The following is a 24,540-nucleotide window of genomic DNA, read 5'->3' as shown; positions in this document are numbered from 1 at the left end:
TAGCCCTTGCTAGCCACACAGAACAGAACAATTGGCTTTTCCTTTGTACACATTTTCACACTGCCTGATTGAGTTCATCCTTGCTGCATAAATGCTCTGCTAAGCAGGCAATTGTTTAAATAAACAGTTGCCCACAAATCATATATATCAATGAATGCTGTGTTTCAATAAGATCCTACACTTTGGTGTTCATCTATATAGTCCTTGGAGAGCTAATGGCTGCCAATCAGGTAGAATTGGCAGCATCTTTGTGCATGCACAGTTTGGGGAACATCTGATTCAAACAGGTTTGTCCTGGAAGTCTAGTTGGTCTCTAAGGTGGTACTGGACCCAAAGTTTACTCTTCTACTACAGACCAACATGGCCCAACACAAACTGAATAGATCAAGTGATTGGTTTACATCTGACCACTACCTTTGAATATAGTAAGTTGGACAGCTGAACATGTCCACAGCTAAATTTGTAGTAGATGTATGCAAATTGTATGTGGAATCAATGAGATCTCAACTATATGTGTGATTCATGTGTGATTTGTATTTTCTACATATAGGTACTGTGAGGAGTTGGTAGGAGGATGGTGGTAAAGTAAGAAGCGGTGGTCCAATTCATGGTAGTCTTTCTGCAAGGAATTAGCAAATTCTCTATACTCCATCTGTTATATTTTTATCATATCCTTCCTCCAAGTAGCTGAGAAAAGCATGTCTGGTTCTCTTCTCTTCCATTTCAACTTCACAGTAACCCTATGAAGCAGGTTAGGCTGAGAACAAGAGATTGGCCCAAGATCACACAAGAACTTGATAGCTGAGTGGGGATTTGAACTTAGATCTCCCCAGGTCCTAGTTCAACACTCTAATACATTCCTTCTACATTCCTTTATTGTTCTATGCATTTTATTAGGCTGTGTATCCCCAAACTCCTGAATTCTCACGTGAAAAGGAAAATTGATAAAAATCTTTTCTGAATTGGGGTATGTGCAGTTGTCTGCCACTTTTCATTCCATTGCATTGTTTTCCTCCTCTGCAATGATTCACGTATGCATGGTGATAATGCTTGGTTGCTTTTTGCTGTTTTATCAACTGGTAATATAGAGGAAAGCGAAAGACAAAGGAACTGAGAGCTGTGGCCAACTGCACACAGCAGCATGAAATTGGCTATTAAGGCCGCCAGGGAATATCTTGGTAGGCCCATGGCTTGAAGGGATATACACCCTACACACGCCTCACCTTCAGGGCAGTCCACTACAAGGTTGATGGAATCAGGTACTCCCACCAGCATACTTTGAAGCTAGCCGCCACTGCCACACACAAAGTATGCAGGAATTGCCACTGCCATGAGGTGGATACAAGCTGCTGTGGCAAGCCAGTGATTCCCACTTGGCCAAGACATGTGGATGCCAATGCTGCCCTAAAATCACTCCCCGGTCCTGTATAAGGTGGGTATGTGTGAGCAAGGCAGGACCCATGCCAAGCCTGTTCCTTTCCCTCCTCCCAGGTATGGCCCACTTCTTCCCTCCCACTTCTCCATAGAAGGTGAGTCTGGGGACAGACAAGGCCCTTTTCCAGGTCAGTTTTTGCCTCACAGTCAGAGCTTTGCAACATTTGGAAATAAAACATGGACTATGGTGGTTTCCTAATAAATTCTTTCTACCTTGAAAACAGGGCCTGGTAATTTGGAACTGCAAAATGTGAAGATAATGCCCAGTGATCAGATGATAGGTATAGACATAATGAACAGTAATATAACTTCTTCTTTTTTGCATGCTTGGTATAGGTGGCTCCTACAAAAACTTTCCAGGAACATGACTGCGGTACATGACTCTGTGACATACAGCTATGCTGAGTTTGCAGTACATATAGCCACAGTAAACAATATTACCTTTGTTTATGGAATCCACATACTAGTACAATGAACCATTGGAGTGGAATGATATGGGAATATTTTCATCAATGCATAAAAGCAACCTCGATTAAATCAGAATTTGGTGAAATGAGTTTAGATTAACTGAGTGCTTACTGTACTCCTGAAGTGATAATAACCACTCTAATTGCTGCTTTCAAAGGGCTCACGGAGTGATCATGCCATTTCATTACTGCACTAATGATTCTATTGCTGCTAGATAGATGTTCAACGGGACAAAATGTCATTGCTCTTTAGTTCAGGAAGCCAAGAGAGGTCATCCTCTTTCTGTTCCAGTCCAACACAAAACTGCTGTAAGACTCTCAATCAGAGGGAATATTAGAGGTTATTTATACAGATGGTTACAAACTCCAGTGAGATGGGATTTCACAAACAAATGAAGCCATCATGGTGCAATGATTACGAGTGCTGGACTGGGATCTGGGAGACAGAGGCTTGAATCCCCTTTCTGCCATGGTGTTTCAATTCAGTTCTTATTGTGCAGTGGCAGCACAGGCAGGGAGGCAGGCACTGGGATGGCAGTGGCAGGCGGCAGGATCTGTAACTGTTTTCCTTAATAGCAAAAAACTAACTAGATCCCAAGGGGAGAAACCAAGCCCTAGTATAGCGTAACTCCGTTGGTGGGAAGGGGAATGTACACATTGCGCCTGAGTGCATTTTTTCTTCAGTGATTCCTGGGCAATGGCATTTGGGAACTCTGGTTCTCAAAAGGCTTGCTTTGTGCCAAGGAGGGGAGCAGCAAACAGCATGGTGCCATCAGCGTATCCTCTCCTATCTCTTTCTGTGCACTTTTACTCACAATGCAAGGAAAGGGTGGCAAGCAACCAACCTCCATGCAGATGTGCACATGTAAGTTTGAGGAGGGAGGGGTCTCCTCCAGCCTCCAAGTCCTGGGCTGCTGCAAAGGCTCATGTTATGCACATCTTGGTGAGCATGGGTAACAATAAAGGATTATTAAAGGAGATCTGCATTGAAGAGGATCTGGACATATGGACCAGGTTGCTGCCCATTCAGTGTCCTTCTGCGGCTCCTGTCCTTTGCTTTGGTTCCACCAAATGCTAAATGTGACCATAGAATTCAACCTAAAATAGTGGGTCAAGTAGTATCAGGAGACACATCATGTTGCCCAGAAAAGACTTTTGTTTTAGTTGGAAAATCGAGACTGGGTGACCTTCCTGGTCTCTCACATTTATTGGTAAAAAATAGAGAAAAGAAAGAAGGCTATCCCTCATTCCCTCAACATCCTGTTAACAAAACTTAAGACATCACCACCACCCCCAATTTCACGGTGGTGGACTGTTTTAGGAAGGAAAGGAATCACTAGTACAGGAGGTTATGACTGAAACATACTGACTCCCGTGTTGATGGCACAGCAGCAGTCCCCAACATTTCTCTGCCATTTCTCGCATTTTGGGTATGACACAAAACAATATTATGGTCCTGTCAAGTCAAAACAGAACATGGTCTGAATGCAAAGGATCTTGGGAATGTTGTACACGTGCCACTCTGTTCAAAAACACAGTAACTTTCTAAGAACAGATGCTCAAAGGCAGAGAGCATCAAGTTTAAGTGCACATGTTTGGCTCTTACATTGCACCTTAACAGTGCCAGAATAGCTCATTAGAATGCAACAAAATGCCCGAAGAACATTTCTGGTACTTTTATACCTTCCATAAGTGCTAGAATCAACTGACAGAGCTGAGAACTGTTCTCTAACTTGCGGTTCTGGCATGTTGTACAAGGTTCTGTATTACATAGCTAAAGTGATCTTGAACCTGAGGCAATTCATGGAAGCGCTGTTAACAAAGTCACTAACAGTGTGACTCTAAGAAGAGTTTGACCTTTCTAAATCCCTTGACTTCAATAGATATGAGTGGGTGTGACTCTGCTTAGGATTGCACTATAATTCTCACAAGTGCACTCGTATGACCCTGTAACCCCTGCCTGCTACTTCTTCAGACACTAGGAAGTGGAATAAGTAAAATAAAGGGGGAAGGATAGGACATACCATTTTCTTCCTAATTTTGAGGAGCTACTCCACTGAAATCTGTAGGTTTTAATGACAGATATTTGGATGAAATCACAGAAGACATCTCTAAATGGGATGGAGCTGTGGAAAATCACTCATCCTTGGTGCAAAAGTGTATATTGGTATACATATTTGTTTTAGAGGTATTCTTGCTGTATTTCAGGGTCAGAGTGTCATGCAAGGAAGAGTTCATGCGCTGAGGTCTAACTGGAGTTGCATTTTTTTTGGTTCATTAATTCATTCATAAAATAAATTTGGCCTATAATTAATCAGAACAGTAGAGTTTAATTTTATTTTTGAATGCAACTATAGAGTGTGAAAACTAGCAGCACATTACAGAAGAGGCATTCCTTCCTGTGTGTGAGATAAGACTGTTCAGGATGTTTGCTGGCACTGTACGACGATTAACAGCCAGGCACCAGTATCTGACTTGGCTATCTGTTTGCCTCCCTGATTGCAGTTCCCAATAGACTCTCATTATGAAGTCTCCTCCTTTGCACTCAAGAGATCAGAAGAGTACAAGAAATGTGCATTAAGAATTGCACTACCCAAGGATGCTAGCAGCAATAAAAACAGAGATTAGGGCAGAAGTGCCATTCACTCCAAGCATAAAAGAACTTTATACTCTCCAATATGAAGGAACTATATTGTTTGAGGTCATGGATGCAAATAACTCAGTGTTTTAGCACTGTGTTTGTTTATGCATACATCTCTGATATTTAGCATAGCCCAAACACTGAAAGAACCAGAGATATACTGCTTCACAAATCCCTACTGCAGCACATTAGAGTGAAGGAAGGGATAGAATTTGGTTCTCCTTGTCCATGTACACCATTTTTTGTAAAAAACAGACTCTCTCAACCCCTCCCCAGTTTGTGGGTCTCAAGAAAGAAAGAAAAAAAATCACTCACAACTGAATTCACTCCTCTTTTGGACCCTTTGCAAGGTAGAATTTTGTTCATAGGATGAGGACACTTTCTCATACTTGCATGAAATTGAGGACAAGGAAACATATGGTGAAGGGTACACTTTCTGAGACTTCTACCTCAATTGGATGACACCCCCCCCCACACACACACAAATGTCTCATATGAAACCAATGAAAACAACTATCAGGTTTTTAACAACAATAGCTTTAACATCTTCCCCCAATCTGTACATTAATTTAACAGGAAGACTTTTCTGAAAGATATTTGATCGCTGTTGGACTTTGAAATTATATTATCAGATATATCAGCAGATTGATCTAAGAAAGAATGCTTCTTATTAATGAATCCATGTCACTTTTTTAAAATGATAAAACAACACATCAGAGGATTTTTTAAAAATGCCCTCAGCAGGCAATAGAAAATTCCCACTGCCTCACCTTTCCTGCTGCAGCTTCAAGATGTCTGAGTATTGGCAGAATCTGAAGAGGAAAAGAATCACAGAGTTGGAAGGGGCCATACAGACCTTCTAGTCCAACCCCCCGCCCAATGCAGGATGAGCCTAAAGCATCTCTGACAAATATTCATCCAGCCTCTTCTTGAAAACTGCCAGTGAACGGGAGCTCACCACCTCCCTAGGCAGCTGATTCCACCTTTGAACTACTCTGACCGTGAAGGCCAGGTAGAAATTATTCCCAGCAGACCAATGGTAAGTCATTTGTGTGCTATGGATTTTCTATTCTCCTATGACTGAGGGCCAAGCTACACATGACGAATGACACTTGAATGGCAAGTGTATTTCTCCCTGTTCACTTGCCCTCCACTCTATCCACTTGCCGTTCAAGTGTCATTCGTCATGTGTAGCTTGGCCCTCAGAGGCCATAATGGAGGCCCCAGTTCTGTCATTAGTGTGGTGGACAGTGCCATCAAGTAATAGCTGATTTATGGTGACCTTTGGTGGGGTTTTCATGGCAAGCAACTAACAGAGGTGGCTTGCCATTGCCTATCTCTGCACCCCTGGTTTTTGTTAGAGGTCTCCCACCAATTACTAACCAAGGCCCTGTTGTTAGAATCTCATTCAAAAACTACTTTAGCATTTGCCTTTTTTGCCTAGTTGATATTTTGAAATCTAATGAGAAATGACTCCATAGTTTATGACTTTATATGGATTTCAGCTGTTTGATACTATTAAAACTCTACCTGTCAACTCTTCCAAGGCAACTATAAACTTTCCCCAACATCCCTAAAGTTGCTGCTACTTGAAAAGTATATCTTCCCCCAGTCTGCACATTACTTTAACTGGAAGACTTTCTTAAAGTTTAAATTAAGATTTTGAGTGCAGCTGAACTTTGGAATTACATTATCAGATATATTATACCAGCAGGTCGATGCCAGTAAAAATGCTAATTATTACTTAAGTCCAAATGTAACTTGAGTTTTCAAAATGCAATAAAGTCAGATTTGCTAAGTATTTTTATAATGTCCTCCTCCAAATGTCATAAAATTTTAAGATACTAATAATTCTTCTTCTTCTGGCAGCATTATGAATTATGAACAAAGCAGAATCCTGTCTTTGACACAATTGTTGAAGGTTGCTCTTAGAGGAAGTAAAAGCAAAAGTTTCAGCAACTCATTCTTCAGTATGGAACGTAAGATTTCCATTGTCACCTTAAGTCTGAGTCACGAGTGTACACTGAATACACTGGAGTGAAATGGAAAAGAAGTGTTCATATGAAGGTAAAGAGAGAGAGGATACACAGGTATGACTAGTGATATGTTTATTTCCAAAAATATCAATAACTCAGTTAAGAATGCAACTTTTGTGTCCTCACATTGGACACTTGCCAATGAGATACAAATCTCTTCTCTAAATATACAATCTTAGTGCTTAGATTACAGAAACCGGAGATCCATGGATATTAAGCCTGTGCATGGGAGATAGTTTTGTTTCTTTCATTTTTATTATTCTCAAAGCGACTGTTTCATTATAGAGTTGTTTCATATGACTTTGGTTCATTATTGTTGTTTCATTTTCATAATTCTATTTTGTTACTATTTTCCATTGGTTTCAGTGGAAGTACCCTCCCCAAATCTGTCTTGAGTCTGTACTTTCCTGGTTTTCTATCAGAATTGGCCAAAGCTCAGTGGGATTGCAGTACTCCAGTAGGACATCTACTCCAACAAATATCACACAGATAGATTAAATAGGTCCTGCTTCTCGTGACACATAAAGGTGCCCATGTTTAACATCAAAGTTTATGAGAGAATTGATAGGAAATGGTAACACATAAGGCAGCTTGAGGAATTGCCACTGCAGCCACTTAGCTTGAAGAACAGTCGCTTGAGCTTGCAGGGAGGACTTTCTGTTGGCTGCAGCTGCTTTTTCAAAATTACCCCTGCATCTCTCTCTGCTAGATCTGTCCCAACCATGCTGCACATTCTTCTCACAAGAACCAGAAGATCCTATGACAGCCATGATGTGCTGTATTTGTGCACAGATATCAGATAAGATACTGTAATATGTGTATGAAAGAGATGTAATTTTATTACTGGTCTCTGTGCGTGACAAAATAAATAAATAACATTAAAGTGTTGTGGATGGGTTACTCTTGGGACACTGAGACATACAAAATAGACTGAGAGTCAAGCTACAAGTGACGAAGCTCACGTGAATTGCACTTGATTGGCACTGCAAGTTTAGATGGGAAGTGTAGTCAGAGACTCACTCCTTCCTGTAGCAGCTGCCGCAGCAGTGAAACTTCAGCTGCCCTTTATATGCCCAGTGCCTGTGCATGTGGCCTGGCTTGGAGGGGCAGCGGCATCACTGCTGGCAGGAGCACAGCAGCACCTTCTGGATTGGCGGCGGTGAGAGAGAAGCAGTGGGGATGTGGCATGTGCCCCTCCTCTCGTGGCCCACTGGAGCAGCGCAGGGCCGGAGCATGGTTTCTGGGCACCTCCTGACATGGGAGCAGAGTGCAGTGTTGCACCTGCCTGGCTCCATACTTGCCCCACCATGCCGCTGCTCTCCCCACCTGGCAGCAGGCACATCTGTCCACTTGTGTGTGAGGGAGCCCCGGCTCATGCAAGTGAGGAGGGAAGGCAGGCAGGCAGAAGCGGCCCTGACAGCCAGGCTTCTGTGCCATGGCTCAGCCTCCTTGTAGAGTCCCTCCCAGCACCTGGGAGCAGTGGGGGGAGAGGAGAGGAGCCGAGTGGCTAGAGCTTCACCACTGCTGCTCTTGCTATGGGAAGGAGTCTCCAACTACACATCCCAAGTAAACTTGTGTGGACACACCACATGAACTGTGTGACTTGTAGCTTGACTCTGAGTTACGCAAGACAGACAAATCCCAAATTAATTGTAAGAACCACAGCAGCTTCATCTGAGAGGGGGCAAAATAAAAAATCAAAATGGTTGAAGGACATACTCTGGCAACACAGCCACTGCCCATCACAGACTAAAATAATAAAGAACAAATGAAACAAATGTGGGAGGATTAGACAAAAAATAGCCTCCAAAGATCTACTATGCAGGAGAAAGCAAGACAGAAGGCAAGCCAAAACAGCAGGGAAGAAGGTGGATGTAAAAACAGTAAAATGCTTCAAAAAGACTTGGAGGCACACACAGAACAAAGAGACAGAGAGTATGTAAACTATATCCAAGGAGAATGTTAAAAAAGTAAGAAAGGAGTAAAATAGTATAGGGTTGACATTCCCCCGGTGTACAGTATAGAGTTACGATTTCCCCTTTGCCCCCACCACACTTCACCTGGCTGGTGGGAAAACAGTCCTCCAGGGTGTGTTCCTGGGGCAGCGCGATGATGTCATTCCTGGTAGTGGCATCATTGTGCTGCACCAGGAGCACTCCTGCACTTCGCACCTGGCCATTTGGGCCCCAATGAGCCCCATACACACAATTTTTGAAATTGTTACAATTAAAAATGAAAGAAATGCACAAGTCTAATAGATATATCTTCCTCAGTTTTTAAAAAATGTAAGTAGTTGCTTGGAGGGGTAATTCTGATTTAAACAGGGGCTACTTGCAGTGGTGGAGAGGGATCCAGCTCTTCCCATGTCATTCTAACAATGCCACTCAAAACAAAGATGCATCCAATCAATTGAAATCAGCAGGCTCAGAATGATATAACTCTGCTTAGAATGTCTCTGTAAATTGTTCCTCTGGAGGTACTACTTGAATGTTTTCCAATGGAGAAAACAGCAGCCAGGGATGAGGAATTAAGATGGTGAACATAGCTCTCCACATCATAGTCATGATTAGAAATGGACACGATCCAAAAAAAATTAACAATCCAGCTGATCGTGGATCGGCGCCGGCAACGATCCTAAATTAACGACCCGCATCGAGCATCTCCCCAAGCCATGGATCGTGGATCATGGAGGCCAAAGTGGGGCACGCTGGTATTCCCAGCTATGTGGGAAGGTGGGTGGTGGCGGCGGCCATCAGACCTGCCTATCAGGCTTTGCAGGGATGAGATTGGAGTGCCCATGGCTACAGAAAACCCCCTTCCCCCTTCCTCCCCTGGGTGTCTTCTCCCAACTTGTGACTGCTTTGCTGCTCCATGGTTGGAAGGAAGCCCTGCTGATCAAGGAAAGCTGGGCTTCCATTTGGGTTTCCAGGGTGAAAGAAGGAGGGCAAACAGAGCTCAGGCATTCCCCTGGCTCCGTTGCCAGGGGAATAGATTGCTGGTGCCTGAGTGTCTGGATCCCCAAACTGAGCCCGATTGCCCCGATCCAGGCCTCTCCCGACTGCTGGATCGTTGTCCGTGGATGATCACGATCCGCCGGGTCACAATCGCGCGATCGCCATTATCGTGGGTTTTTTTTGTTTGTAATGCTGATCGTGCCCATCTCTAGTCATGATCAAAATTGCCCCAGTCTAAAAATCCAGCATTACATCTATTCATGGATTTCTTCCTGTAACATCTAGTTTGGTGATTAGAGTCAAACCTTCCAAACTGTAGAAGCAAATAAACACTGTTCCAATTAGAAAGAATGTCACACTTCAGCCTATAAAGGGTAGGGGGGAGGTGAGGATGGAGACTGCATATTTGAATTATCTCTTATATTAAATGCTCTTTATGTTATGCCTGGTGTTAAAGCAGTGCTGGCTATGTGGAATTAACTTTTGTATGCTTTATTGTGGCATGACATTACAGCATATACATTGGGGCCAGCTCCTTGGTTAAAATGTGATGTGTGATATGTGTGAACCCCATATCAGCGAGGTTATTTGCACATCTTTTGCTTTTAAACTAATCTCAAAGAAAATAGTTAGTTTTTATTTGAACTGGAGTTCTAGCCTCTCCCAATGACTGTTGGTTGATGCATCTGTTATAACAGTTCCAGGCTGCAGGTATTTCATAACTGTCCATAATTGGCTTAAATATAAAATAGGAGGTAAGAGACTAGAACCTTAGAATTATCACTGTTATAATAACCCCTTACAACTTACTTGGGTTCAATAAATAAATACATGGAGTTGTCTCATAGGGCCAAGCTACACATGACGAATGACACTTGAATGACAAGTGTATTTCTCCCTGTTCACTTGCCCTCCACTCAATCCACTTGCCATTCAAGTGTCATTCGTCATGTGTAGCTTGGCCCATAGACTCTCAATAAAAAATAAAATACTTTAACAGAAAAGTTAGAAAGTGTAATAATTCCACATGCACTTTCTGAACATCTCATAAAATGGGCAAGATGCATATGTGATAGATCAGGAGTCTCCAGCTTGGTACCTCCCTGCACTGTTGTACCTGCCAACCATCTTTCCTTGCACCCACCAAGTGTTTTTAGAAAGTGGGAAGGGCCAGGGGGTGCTTTTTCACAGCAAGGCTTCTGATGGGAAATTGGAGATTGAATTGGCTGTGCAGATTGTGGAAATGTTGCTTTGGTAGCAGCTGCCACTACAGCACAAGTATCTTCACCGTGTGAATCTTCACTGTAAGCTGTAGCAGCCATTATGTGGCAGTCATTTTGTGGCTGTGGGTGCCATGCTATGTCAGAATTCCAAAGGCTCCTGCAGGCTCAAAAAGGGTTTGGGACCCTTGTGATAGATGATAAAATATTATTATCTTATTATTCTAATGGGATCTTGGAAACACATACTGTTTTACAAAGGTTGCTCAGGGACACTGAATTTCAAATTCTAATGTCTTCTAACTCAGTTGCTGCTCCCAAAGCTTTCCCAGCCTTCTGTGACATCAGTGCAACCAAGCCAACAAGAGCAAGAGGCGTGATAATATTACAAAAATTAAAATGCAAGGAGGAAACAAAGTATGAGAAATGGGAGAAGATTTTTTTAGATGGTCATACTGATGGAAATTTAGTTGGTTGGTTTAAATGTAAGTTACAACGCTGAAATAATAATAGCAATGACAAAAATACCAAGTGGAGGGTAGTTTCACTGGTGAAGCTGATGCCCTAATACTGCCATATACAAAAGTATGTTTTAAAGAAACAATTTGCAGAAATTTAAGGAATCTGACAAAATGAATGTGTGGATTTTGAATCAATTGCTTTTAGAAGGTGATTTCTACTCCTGCCGCCTTCCTCACTATCCAAGTACACTGACACCTTGATGCTTTTTGTTTTATCTTTCATGATCCACAGTGGCCAATATTTCATTGAATCAAAATTATACTGAAGATTAAAGCACACCTCATCCCGTGGTGGCCAAGTTCCACCACCATCACCCCCACATCTCTTAATATATTCATTTAATACAAGGATTGTCAGCTTTAACTCATTTAATTTCCAATTCCAAAAAGTGCCTTGAGATTTCATATGGCTTTTCCCCTGGTGCTAATTACTGGATTTCTATATTTATAAGAGAATTGGCACTTCATGAATATCACATTGTACTGCTACATCCATATGTGCTTGTTATCTTTCTAAATATAGAAAAGTTGTAATTTGTGCGAGACGTACCCATAAAAATACAAAGGCTAATAAATAAGTAAAAACACTTTGTTTATGAAAGTACAAAAACAAAGGATTTTGCGATTTGGTTCAGTTAACACTACTTGGTTTATTAAAGTCAAATTTAAAGGGGGATAATGTCTTTGGTGGAATTATCAGTTATGCCAGTTATATGCGTGGTGGAACAGCCCTTCTTGCCCTATGGGGTGCCTAGGGGTAACTAGTGATAATCCAAGTAGCCACCTGGCATGTGTCACCCATGTGCTGTCCTCCCAACCCTCAGAGGGGCTTTCACTCCTTCTCTCTTGTACCTGCTACTACTGCTTGGCCTTTGAGGGAATTGCTTATGAAGAGAGCCAAGACTCCTCTGGGCAGGCTTACCACTTTGTGCCTTGCCTTGTGCCCAGCAATAACCTGGCACCTGGTTATTGCATGGACTTTATACTCCACCTGTGAACCACTGGGGGATCAGCCAATTGCCAACAGACCACATCCTTCCCATGGCACTTGTTTTAGATGGCATGGTTGAGCAGTAGGAGACTATGTGGTACAGAGAACAGCTACCAGCATTTTAAAAAGCATTTATTAAAGAAAAGAGGGGGGTGAGGAATCCACACATTTTAAACATAGCACCAAAGCAAGCACCCTGACCTAGATACCCCAGGTGAGCCTGATATCATCAGATCTCAGAAGCTAAGCAGAGTTGGCCTTGGTTAGTAATTGGATGGGAGACCTCCAACGAAGACCAGGGTTGCAGAGACAGGCAATGGCAAACCACCTCTGTTAGTCTCTTGCCATGAAAATCCCACCAGGGGTCACCATAAATCAACTCTGACTTGAGGGTACCACATAAACTCTCACCAAAGCAAGCAAGGGAAATAAAAAAGAAATGGGTAAAATGCAATTCCTCTTTCCCTGCTAACGTAGATATTCTGTTTAGGTAGGCTTTCAATCTTAGAAAGTTCCAGCTTATTGAAAAGTTCTCATATCTTTCATGGGTCAGACCTCTAGTCCCCACATGGCCAATGGCCACTACCTGCAAGGGGCTAGGTCTCAGCTTCTTCAGCTTCCAGCTCCAGACAGCCATAGAGACCCTGCTTCCTGTATCAAGAGGTTTTATTCTCTCCCTTTTCCCACCCACCCCCCAGGCAGGTCAAGGAGGCTTTCCCTGGAGGTTCTAGGAAGAAACCTCCAAGTCTCTCCCCAGCTCCCCATACCCCGCTCCTCATACCCACTTGGAAGGGTAAGCTTCTAGCAGAAAGTCTTCTGGCCACAACTGCATAATTAAGTCCAAGGCTGGGTGCAGCTTGGAAAACATCTAGCTTTCCCTTCTGCCTCCTTCCTGTTCTCATCTAAGAGACACTTTTAAACTGGAGGTGCCACAGTCCAAACCTACAAATAAAAACATTTCTTCACAATACGATATGCCATTCTAACAGCACAATTCTAAACAGAGTTACCTCTATCTAAGTCCACTGAACTCAATGGGCATAGAGGGATATAAATCTGTATAGGATTGCACTGAACACGGCTTTGCAAAATATTGTACCTTGTCTTCCTTATGTAACAGCATCTATGATGGAAATTTGTATGTATCAATGTTCTTATTCAAGCCAAGTATCAGGCCATTCTATCAACTGCTAGGCACGAATTACAAATAATTCACTTGTGGGTCTAAACTGAACGCACATACAAAACTTGCTTATGCGGAATAATGTCCATCTAGCTCACTGCTATCTATACCAATTGGCAGCTGCTTACAGAAGTTTTAGGAAGAAGCTCTCCTGCCTCAGATTCTCTAATTAAAGATGTCAGGGAATGGGCTTTCTGAATGTAAAGTTTGTGTCTTGAGGAATAAGTTCTCCCAATAAAACTACAAGAGCTCTTGGAGCTGTCTTTCAATCTCTCGTGTAGGTTTGCAGATTCTTCAAGGCAGGAGGAAAGAGAGGCTAATACAGGTTGCTGTTGATTACCATAGTCTGTTGCTTACCGTGTCTAGAGTAGTCCGTTATTGACTTCAACTGAAACTCAGTGAGGACTAACTTGTATTGAGTGTGTTAACAATTACAGTTTCAGGCACCAGCTTCACGGCATAGCATGTGGGAAGCGATTGGTAAGAAGATGAAAGCGAAGTGGCCTTCCAACTTTCAGCTTTGTTTTCTGGTGTTCCAAAAGCTCACCCTTGAGAAAATTCTTAGTTCTTTTGAGGTGGCTGGTTGCTCTTTATGTGTTGGGCTTGGCTTCTCCACCCTGGAGAAAGCAGGTGATTTTCCCTCTATAGGAAACAATGGGGAGTGTTTGGGAGTATCTTGTTCAGAAACCTACAGAATCAGACCCCTTGACCCAATCTTCTTGAAACTGGGGGTGGGGGCTTGAGACAACAGCCATCCTTAACTCCATTGCAATTTTATTGTACTTGGTTTTAAAAAGAGTCCTCCACAAAGATCCCCCCATAGGGAATAATGGAGCTGAAATATATTCAGATTTCTGAATAAAACTTGGATATGAAAACTATATTGGTATTTTTGGACGTGAATACTGGGCATACCAATATTTATCAGATTCCCAATACCTGAATCCAAAATATAATGATTTTTTTTCTAGTGCACATCCCTACTTTGTATCATCCAAATTGGCCCTTACTCACTGCTTTACTGTTCGATTTTGAATGTTCCGCTAATCTTAATTTTCTCGGTCTCTTTTTGTTTTTCTTCCTTTGACTTTCTCTCTCTCTAACACAAAGGTGAATAGATGTCAAGAATGATACATTAGAACGAATCCTAATGTATTCATATTGAGTAAATGAGGGACAGTTAGTGGAATACTTGTGGACTGAAAGAAAATAAATGACAGAATGCTCAAGAAGCGTCAGTTAAAATTACACGGTTGTCAGTCATGCATGGTGTTCCAAGAGGCAGGTCTCCAATTATATGAAAAATTCAAATGCATCTTTTTACATTAAAACAAAGTCAGTTTGTGTATTAATTTTTTTAACCTCTGTTAAAGATATATTCCTATATCAATTTCCTCTTGTAGAACAAAGGCCAGGGCTGGTAGGACCTGGGCAGGAGTGGAGTTAAGTAAAAAACAGATAATGAACAAGGATTGTTACAGCTAATTTGCAGGTCAGAGAAAACTATTCATCCAATAGGTTGTGATAATGAGTTTAATTGGTATATTTCACATTTCATTTTTACAGGCTTACTAGATGCCAGCATATACCTGTTGGATCTTCTGCGTACATTCTGTAATAATTTTGCAGTAGTTTCCCATTGGAGTGATTAGAGCAGTGGTTCTTAACACTATAATTAAATCCAATCCACACACACACCACAAACCTCACAAAGTTAAAAAAATCAAACATAAAACCAATATTCCAGGCAAGGCAACTTTATGGATGCAGGAATATCTTATACACATACAATAACACAAATCTCAAACATACATTTAAGGAGACACTTGCACCTTATGACCATCAACCAGCTCCTCCATGTTAGTTTTGATTCCTATTTGTCATAAGCCATTTTTATTAAGGACCAGAGGGAGAAATCTTCTAGACTGAGATTTTATCCCCAGGGCAGGGTGAGCAGTATAAAACAGCTCTCCCCCTCTGGCTATTGGAAGCTATTGCTTGTCTGGAAAAGGGGCTGCCTAAAATTCCATATGTCCTGGCATGCTTTCCACAGACCCTTTTTTGACAAAATCAAAAAGAGTCCAGTAGCACCTTTAAGACTAACCAATTTTATTGTAGCATAAGCTTTCGAGAATCAAGTTCTCTTCGTCAGATGCATGGTGCATGTTTCTGTACCATGCATCTGACGAAGAGAACTTGATTCTCGAAAGCTTTTGCTACAATAAAATTGGTTAGTCTTAAAGGTGCTACTGGACTCTTTTTGATTTTGCTACCACAGACTAACACAGCTAACTCCTCTGCATCTATGACCTTTTTTGACAGGCAAACATTTCCCCAGGCATCATCTGGGGCTTTCCTTTAGATGACAAGGAAGACAAAAAAGCAAGATTAAAGGCAGAGAAGAATTTACGGTGGGCGGGATAAGGGATGAAGAGAGCAATCCTAAACTGGTCTACTCAGAATCCTTCTCAGGTCTATTCAATTGAGTTTACCTCAGGAAAATGTTCTTAGGACTGCACTGTAAAAGATTTAGCAATAGGTTCCTAAAAAGGTGGGCTTTGAAGGAATTGAAGGAACAAGGTCCACTTTTTTATAGTTTTGGTAGTTGGCACTATGCAGCATTTCATTTTATCTTTGTTCTGGTTTAAGTAGGAGTATTTCTTATATTATTTTTGGAATTGGAGCATGGGCCCTTACTTCATCTGTACTACTTCCCTTTTAATATCATCAAGGTCAACATTCACATGGAAAAAACACCAAGAAAGAGAGAGAGAGGGAGAGAGAGAGAGAGCAAGTGCAAGCAGAACTGCTGGGGCTGGCTCTCTAGAGGAGGCTAAGCTGCTTTGAGTTCATTCTGTTTTCATTTCATTCAGGGGTTTCTGTGTATGTGTGTGCTGCTTAGAGTTCATTCATTTTTTATTTTCATTGGGGGAGTGGGTGGGTGGGGCTGTGTGTTTATGTGTGCTACTTTATGATCATTCTGCTTTCTTTCCGGGGTGGGGAGCTGTGTGTGTATGCTGCTTTGAGTTCATTCTGCTTTCATTTCATTTAGAGGTTTCTGTGTATGTATATGCTGCTTTGAGTTCATTCTGTTTTATTTTCATTGGGGGAGTGGGTGGGTGGGGCTGTGTGTGTATGTGTTCTGCTTTGAGTTCATTCTGCTTTCTTTTCATGGGGGTGTGGGGGTTGTGCATGTGTGTGTGTGTGTGTTGCTTTCATTCTTTTGTTGACTGAAGTTGACAGAAAAGAGGCATAATGAAAACATTAGTGGATCGTGCAAGACGGATATGTGAGCTGCACCTTCTCAATGAGGAAATTAATCATCTAAACCACACACTTCAGGCAAATGGCTACTCCAGAAATGAAATCTGAAGAGCAATCAAACCCAGGATGAATCAAACAACCAAGGAAAAACAGTCTACTACAGGAAAAGTGTTTTTGCCATATATCAAAGGAATTACTGATCAGATGGGAAAGCTTATGAAAAAGCAGAACCTTCAAGCAGTATTCAGACCCACCTGAAAAATACAACAGATGCTATGATCAGCAAAAGACAGTAGAGACCCCCTCACCTCTGCAGGAGTATACCGTATACCCTGCAGCTGTGGACAAGTTTACATCGAGACCACAAAGCGTAGCATCCAGACAAGAATAAAAGAACATGAAAGACACTGCAGACTTGGACAACCTGAAAAATCAGCAGTGGCTGAACATAGCCTAACTCAAACAGGGCACAGTATCTTATTCCAGGACATCAAAATACTGGACAACACTTCCAACTACTTTGTCAGACTGCACAGGGAAGCCATTGAAATTCACAAGCATTAGCAAAACTTCAACAGGAAAGAAGAAACCTTAAGAATGAACAGAGCATGGTTTCCAGTTCTGAAAAACACCAGGCTAACAAAACACTCTATACTCGACAATAGCCCTGCAGAGAAGTTTAGCACATCAAGCACCAATCCATATGCAAAAGAACCTCCTCAAGATACAGTGAAGCCTCCCGCCATTAGCATTCCACACCCTGGGAAACTCTTACAGGATGACTCAGCTCAACCCCACCCCTCCTGAGTAGATACAAATGACCTGCCAACATCTTTTCCACACTGTGACACTGAGAGGTCTCTGCCTTTTGGTGCTACACCTCTGAAGATGCCAGCCACCGCTGCTGGCGAAACGTCAGGAACTACAATGCCAAGACCACGGCAATACAGCCCGGAAAACCCACAACAACCATCGTTCTCCAGCCGTGAAAGCCTTCGACAATACATCGAACTTGACATTGTTATGGTTCCCACAGCTTTTGAATGCAGATTGGTTCTGTGTTAGTTAGATATATCAGTTATGGTTATTTTTATTAGTTAAAATATCAGTTATGGTTATTCCAGTTTTATGCTAGGAATGGATAGCTGTGTCCAAGTCACAGAAGGCTTTCATAAATATATTCATCAGCAAGCATGTAGGTGTTCTTATCTCTTAATAGCTGTAACTCAAATGGTTCTCCCCACCCTCAGCTGATTAACATCACTGAAATTGCAGTGTACATATGGGTGTTAAGGAAGTTTTTATGAATATTATTTGTCTGGGACATTGGAATATTTATGAGCATTTCACAATGTCATAACAGCTTAGCCATTGGTAAGGTAGAGTTGGCAGGCAACAAAAAAGCCATTTTAGACTAGAATAGATCTAATGCAGCTAAAGTTGAGTATCTAATTTTTATTTGCTCCAGTAAAACAAAACCCTCCCTGAAAATTTGAAAATTCCATATTCATGAGATTAAGAATTTCAGACTCTGTGAATTTTGAGAAAGAATTTTGGGAAAAAAATCTACTCTGGCAGAGGGAATCTGTTAGAATTTAGATTTGTGAGATGGATTTTGGATTTTTAGAGGCCCCCTCCTTTTTGCATATTTTAAAATACAATTCCAAAGAAATGAAATGTTTGGGAAAGGGAATGGAAAATCTCACTTATTGTAGAGGATACAGAAAGGAAAAAAAACCTTTCTGATAATAGTGTAATTTTCTAAAGTTACTAACATTTATCTTGTCATAATGCATTGTGCTGGGTTCCGGGAAGCAGTGTCACTTCCGGGAAGCAGCAACACTTCTGGGAAGCAACGTCACTTCCAGAAGTGATGTCAACACACATTTCCAGAAGCACACACATGCTTCATGCATGCACATGTGATAATAGAGAGTTCCATCACCTCTTTTCCCAGAAAAAACGCCCTGGAAACCAGTACTGTTTATTGTGATTTAAAGCTAAGTCTAAATGATACCGGTTATCATGTTCCCAGTTGTGAAGTGATGTTTAATAGTAACACTTGCCATGTATGTTGATTATATGGTCTAATTCTTTTTTAAAAAAACTTGTTCATCAGGAAGGCCCCCAGCACTCAGAACTCTCCTGGTTTCTTATCCCATAGGACATTGCTATATTTTAAAGGAAGATTTCGAAGGCAGTATTCAGGAGACTCACACAGATGGCTAGATGGTTTAGAATCCAAATTTTATGGTGGAATATACCAAAAGCCTCATTCCACATGAGCATAACCTAAATGTTCAGAAGCATAATCTCAGAATGTACAATCATCATAGAATTCTTGAGGAGGATTCTTGAAACAGCAAACTACCAACTTAACATGGCAAATGCAGGTAGTAACTCTTCTAAAGATAGAAGTATGTCCCATAAAAATGGAAATATTCCATTATTAGTGTATAATTTAGACCAGCTCTCAAACTTCAAAGTAGAAATAGTGGAATGGAATAGAGATACAGAGGCTCTAGAATTCAGCTTCTGAGGAGAAACAGGAGAAACTTCTCGAGCATGCTCTCAAAGATATTTCTCAGGATCTTCTAGACTCTGTACATCTTGACATAGGTCAGTGTGGAGTAAACAGAAATTTTCAAAATTTATTTTATAGTGGTTACATTGTGGCTGCATTCTTTGTTATTTTTTATATTGGGCCTACAAGACAGAGGACTTCCAAGTCAGAATGTTCACCTCAGTCCAAAATGTTACTCGAGACTGTGGATAGTACAACTGAAGAACTTAACTATTACAGAACTGTACTATACTGTGTGTGTGTATATATGTATCTCTGTGTGTATAACTAGCTGACTCTTGCAGTGCAATGCCAGAATGCACAGAAACCCATTTGTTGTGCAAGTTGTGGAACTGCAAATAATTTCAGAGGAGTATCATGCCTACAACCTCCCTAATCCCAAACAACGTGCTCTCCAGACATCCAACTTGAAGTATTAGTGTATGACAGTAATGTTTATTTATTAAAGTGAAGTGTCAAACTGAATAGCGATCTAGCAATATAATTCTCAACATGGCTCCATCTGGGAATACTTACAGTGAAGTCCTAAGCAGAGTTACTCCAGTCTAAGATCATTGACATCAATGGGCTTAGATTAGAGTAACTTTGTTTAAGATTTCACAGTTAGTCTGGAGTTTGAGGCCATGAACAGACAAGACAAATCTTTCTACAAATCTGAAAAAAGCCTACATTTTGCATTAAAAAGCCAAAACATATAAATGGGGAGAACCAGGGAGTTAACCCTCTCCAAAAATAATAGAAGCAGAATCTGTAGCTTTAAATAATGAATGCTCTCTCAGTTGCCATTGTTAGGCAACCACAACAGTATTGTCAGCCTTCAAGCTTCAGTCATTGTCTGAAATACACAGGGAGAGGGGCATGGTCCTTTCTAGAACTGTTTTGACCTTTGAGAGAGAACTCATCAGGACCACCCCTAAGCTATATGCAACTACCCCTAAGCTATATGCAACTACTACTCATCAGGACCACCCCTAAGCTATATGCTACTACCCAGGCCCAGCTGCTTGTCACTGTTCAACAGCAGGCAGCCCACAAAAGCCAGTGTGGTATAATGTTTGGAGTTTCAGATTAAGATGCGGGAGACCCAGGTTTGAATACTCACTCTACCATGGAGGTTCACTGAGTGACCTAGGGCCAAGTCACACATTCTCAGTTTAACCTATCTCCCAGGGTTGTTCTGAGGATAAAACGAAGCAGAGGAGAATGATCTAAAATACGTTCGGTCCACATTATGGACAAAGGTGGGTTATAAGTAAATAAATAATAAATATAATAATAATAAATATAGCTAAGATGATGGACAGATAAAAGTAGATTGGTTGGGAAGGAGAAACGGAAGTAGAGAAAGGTGAGGATATGGAAGTTGCCAGAAAGAGTGAAAGAGGAAATAGAGGAAACAGTGTGGGAAGCGAGGTGCCCCCACAAGTCTTTGCAGGTTCCCCACAGCACACCTGAGAATGACCCAGTGGCTGACAATGAGTACCTGTGCTATAATTTTCCTGATGAGAGATTGCTGGGGAAGGGAAGGAGGAAGAGCTGAAGGGGTGGGTCAAATGAAGGTAGATCAGTAGGTGGGAAGGAGAGAAGGAAGCAGGGGAAGGGGAGAGGCAATGGGGACTTTCAGGAAAAGGGAAGAGGAAATAATAGGTGAAGGGGAAAGGAAATGCCCCAACAAATCCTTGTAATACATATTGGATAAACATATATAGAAGAGGAAGGAAGAAAGATCAACACATCAGAAAGAATGCTATACCTATGTATAGATATTAGAAAAATAATAATAAAACCAGGAAGATCCACTCATCCCTTCAGATAAACCCCTGCACATTCCACACTTCTTTACCAAATTCAGATATAAAAACAACAAAAAAGAACATGGAGGATTGCTTCCATGTTGGAAGCAAGGCCATGCTGGGAGACCAATTTGGATGAGAATGTGGGAAACTTCTCTAATTCAAAATTAGCAATTATCTGATGCAAAAACAACTGCTAGATACTCTGACATGCATAAGCACAAACCTATTTCTAATAAAGCCTCTTTGCAACGAAGTGATCGGTGACTAACACTGACACAGTAGTGTGTGTAAAACCTAGATGTTGATTACAAAGCTGTAATTACAGCTTTGAAAAAGTGTATTTGCAAGTTAAATTTATGTAGCTTTCATCTGGCTGCAACAACTTTCAACTATAAAGCCATTTATTTGATTTGTAGCACATTTATTTCCATGGCAAACACAGCATTGTCAATCAGATGCTGGTTTTCTCTCCTTTTGAGCTAACGGGATCATTTTTTAAAAAAAGAAGAAAAATACAATGAAGTTTGCATAAAGGAAACTAAATTAGTTACAGTTAGTGTCAAAAATTAATTTTAAGCAGTTATCTGCTTTAAAAATATTGCTTCTGCAAGGATCATCTTGAAATGCAATCAATACCGGTTATCTAGCCTCTGAAAACGCACTTGTGTAATAATTCATATTTATGTCTCATCTTCAAATTCGTTATCATCCATTGGCAATTCATCTCCCTTAAATGAATGTACCTGTCAGACACACAAAAAGGTACACATTTTAATGAGTAGCAAACAACTAACTCTGGAAGAGTAATAAGCTTTAAAGAGAGAGTGTCATTTTAAAAATGTCTTACTGGATTACCATTGTTAAGCATGTACACTATGATTCAGGAGAAGGTTCTAAGCAGGGATCATTTCGTAGAAAAAGAGCTGCAGGAACTCATTAGCATAACTCATTAGCGCAACTCATTAGCATATGCCACACCCCTTGCCATCACCGGAAGTATGTCATTAGCATAACTGATTTGCATATGCCACACCCCCTGACATCACCTATCCTGGCTGTTTTGGACCCAATCGTGGCTATTCAGGGCTGAAATTGGGCCCAAAATGGCAAAAAGGGGCTGAAAATGGCTGAAAAGGGGCCCAAAATGGTCAGAATTGGGCCACTGCTGAGTGGGAGAGTGATCCACCACCCATCAGAGGCCTGATCCTGGCTGTTTTGGGACCAATCCTGGCTGTTTTAGGCCCAATCCTGGACATTTGGGGCCAAATCCATGCCGAAACAGGCCCAAAATGGCCAAAAATCAGGTGGGTGGGGCCACCTGACATGTGACCTCTTTGGTGAACTACCGGAACTGCATTCCTGCGCATCCCCCCTCAAAATGAGCCCTGTTTCTAAGAGATCAGAAGCAGACTTCCATAAGCATATTCCTAGATGGATGGGGAATGATGTCTACATGTGGATACTGTGGATGAGGAAAGCTGGAGCACCTGCCATGTTGGCTCAGTGGCAAACTAGGAGCCAGTTTCTTCTCGAACAATTTATTTATTCATTTATTTAATTAGATTTATACCCTGCCCTCCCCATGAATGGGCTCAGGGCAGCTAACAACAAAGACTATATCATACATTATACGTTAAAACCATATACATATATCTAAAAAGCAATATAGAAAACAGCACAAAAATTACAAAGACTGGCACCATAAACCATACAGGCTACAATAAATATCTAAAATCCATGGATATAGCCATGGCATAGGTCCAGGGCAGCCGCTAGTGGAGCATGGGACACAGCAAACAGAAAAAAGGACAATTTGCTGGCTCACAACCAAAAGCCCGGCAGAACATCTCCATTTTGCAAGCCCTGCAGAGCTGTAACATGTACTGCAGGGCCCAGATCTTAATCGGGAGTGTGTTCCACCAGTCCGGAGCCAAGGCTAAAAAGGCACTGGTACTGGTTGAGGCCAGGTGAATGTCCAGGGGCTGGGTACCACAAATTTGGCTGTTCATTAACAGTCTGGATCCATTTGAAAGGTGACTTTTTCATGTAGTCAAAAGTGCAGTACAGTGCATTGAACAGTGTTTCACACACATGGACGTTCTCAGTCCAATTGGAATGCTACTTGTCTCTCCTCTTCACCTCCCCACAGACCTGAGCCACTTTGCACCACTCAGCAGCTAATCATATTTAAAAAAATTGCATACCAATCTGTCAGCCAATGGTCATTAAATAAGTACTATTTTAAGAAGCGTTGCCACTTAGTGTTAGCTTGAGTCAGTTATCAATATCATTCCACACATGCATTTTTGCACAGTCTTATGGGAGGTATAACCACCCCCCCATATCATTTAATTACATGATTCTACCTGGATAGAATTATATCACCAAACCAAGGTACCAGATCAATACCACAACAGAGCAGCGGAAACCTCTAATATATCTCCTGTAAAGTGTTGTGTTATTAATTTCTTAATTTGGTCCCCCCCCCCAATTTTGAAATCAAAAGAGTGTAGCAATAAAGGAAGGCCAAGGAAAAGGTCAGCACTAGAGATGGTCATGGAACAAAAAAAAAGAACCACGTGATTCGTGGTTCATAGCATTCTATGGAACATCGAACCACGAACTTCCAACCTTTTCCCAGTTTGTGGTTCGTTGTTCTGTGGCATTTCATTTGCCCCGCATCAGCTGCTGAAACTGGTGTGGGGTGATCAAAACAGACAGCCCCTTTCTTCTGCTGCTTGGCTGGAACCAGTGTGTGTGTGGGGGGGGGGTCTGTGAAATGACAGCTTCTTTCTCCTGCTGCCAGAGCTGTCAGTTTCACAGACCCTGCACTGTTCCAGCGTGGGGTCTGTGAAACTGACAAACTGACAAGCTGTCATTTCACAGACACCCCCCCCCCCCCGACTGGTTCCAGCACAGGGTCTGTGAAACAGACAGCCCATTTCTCCTGCTGCCCGGGCTGTCTGTTTCACAGACCCTGCACTGTGAGTCTGTAAAACAGACAGCCCAGGCAGCAGGATAAATGGACTGTCAGTTTCACAGACCCCTTGCCAGTTTCAGCCCATTGTCTGAATCCCAGGTAGAGTCTATGAAACTGATGGCCCCTTTCTCCTGCACAGGGGCTGTCAGTTTCACAGATCCCGCGCTGGGTTCAGCCGATGGGCTGAAACTGGTGCAGGGTCTGTGAAACTCAGAACCCGGTCATGGAATGGCTGGGGGAAAAAAATTGTTTCATAAACACGTGTTCCCATGGAACATGTTTCAGTGCAAATGAACAAGCCATTCCATATGGAATTTTGTTCCATGGTTCGTTTTGTGCCCTTCTCTAGTCAGCACTCTAAAAGCCGTTCATGTTCAAAAGGGGAGCAGTTACATCAAATAAGTTTCCTTTACCAAAGGAACAAGGTATTTATCTACCTCCACAACCACCCATCCAAATTAATACTGGT

The sequence above is a fragment of the Eublepharis macularius genome, chromosome 7 (genome assembly GCF_028583425.1).
Source record: "Eublepharis macularius isolate TG4126 chromosome 7, MPM_Emac_v1.0, whole genome shotgun sequence".
Taxonomy (NCBI): Eukaryota; Metazoa; Chordata; class Lepidosauria; order Squamata; family Eublepharidae; genus Eublepharis; species Eublepharis macularius.
This window is presented reverse-complemented; position numbering follows the sequence as displayed.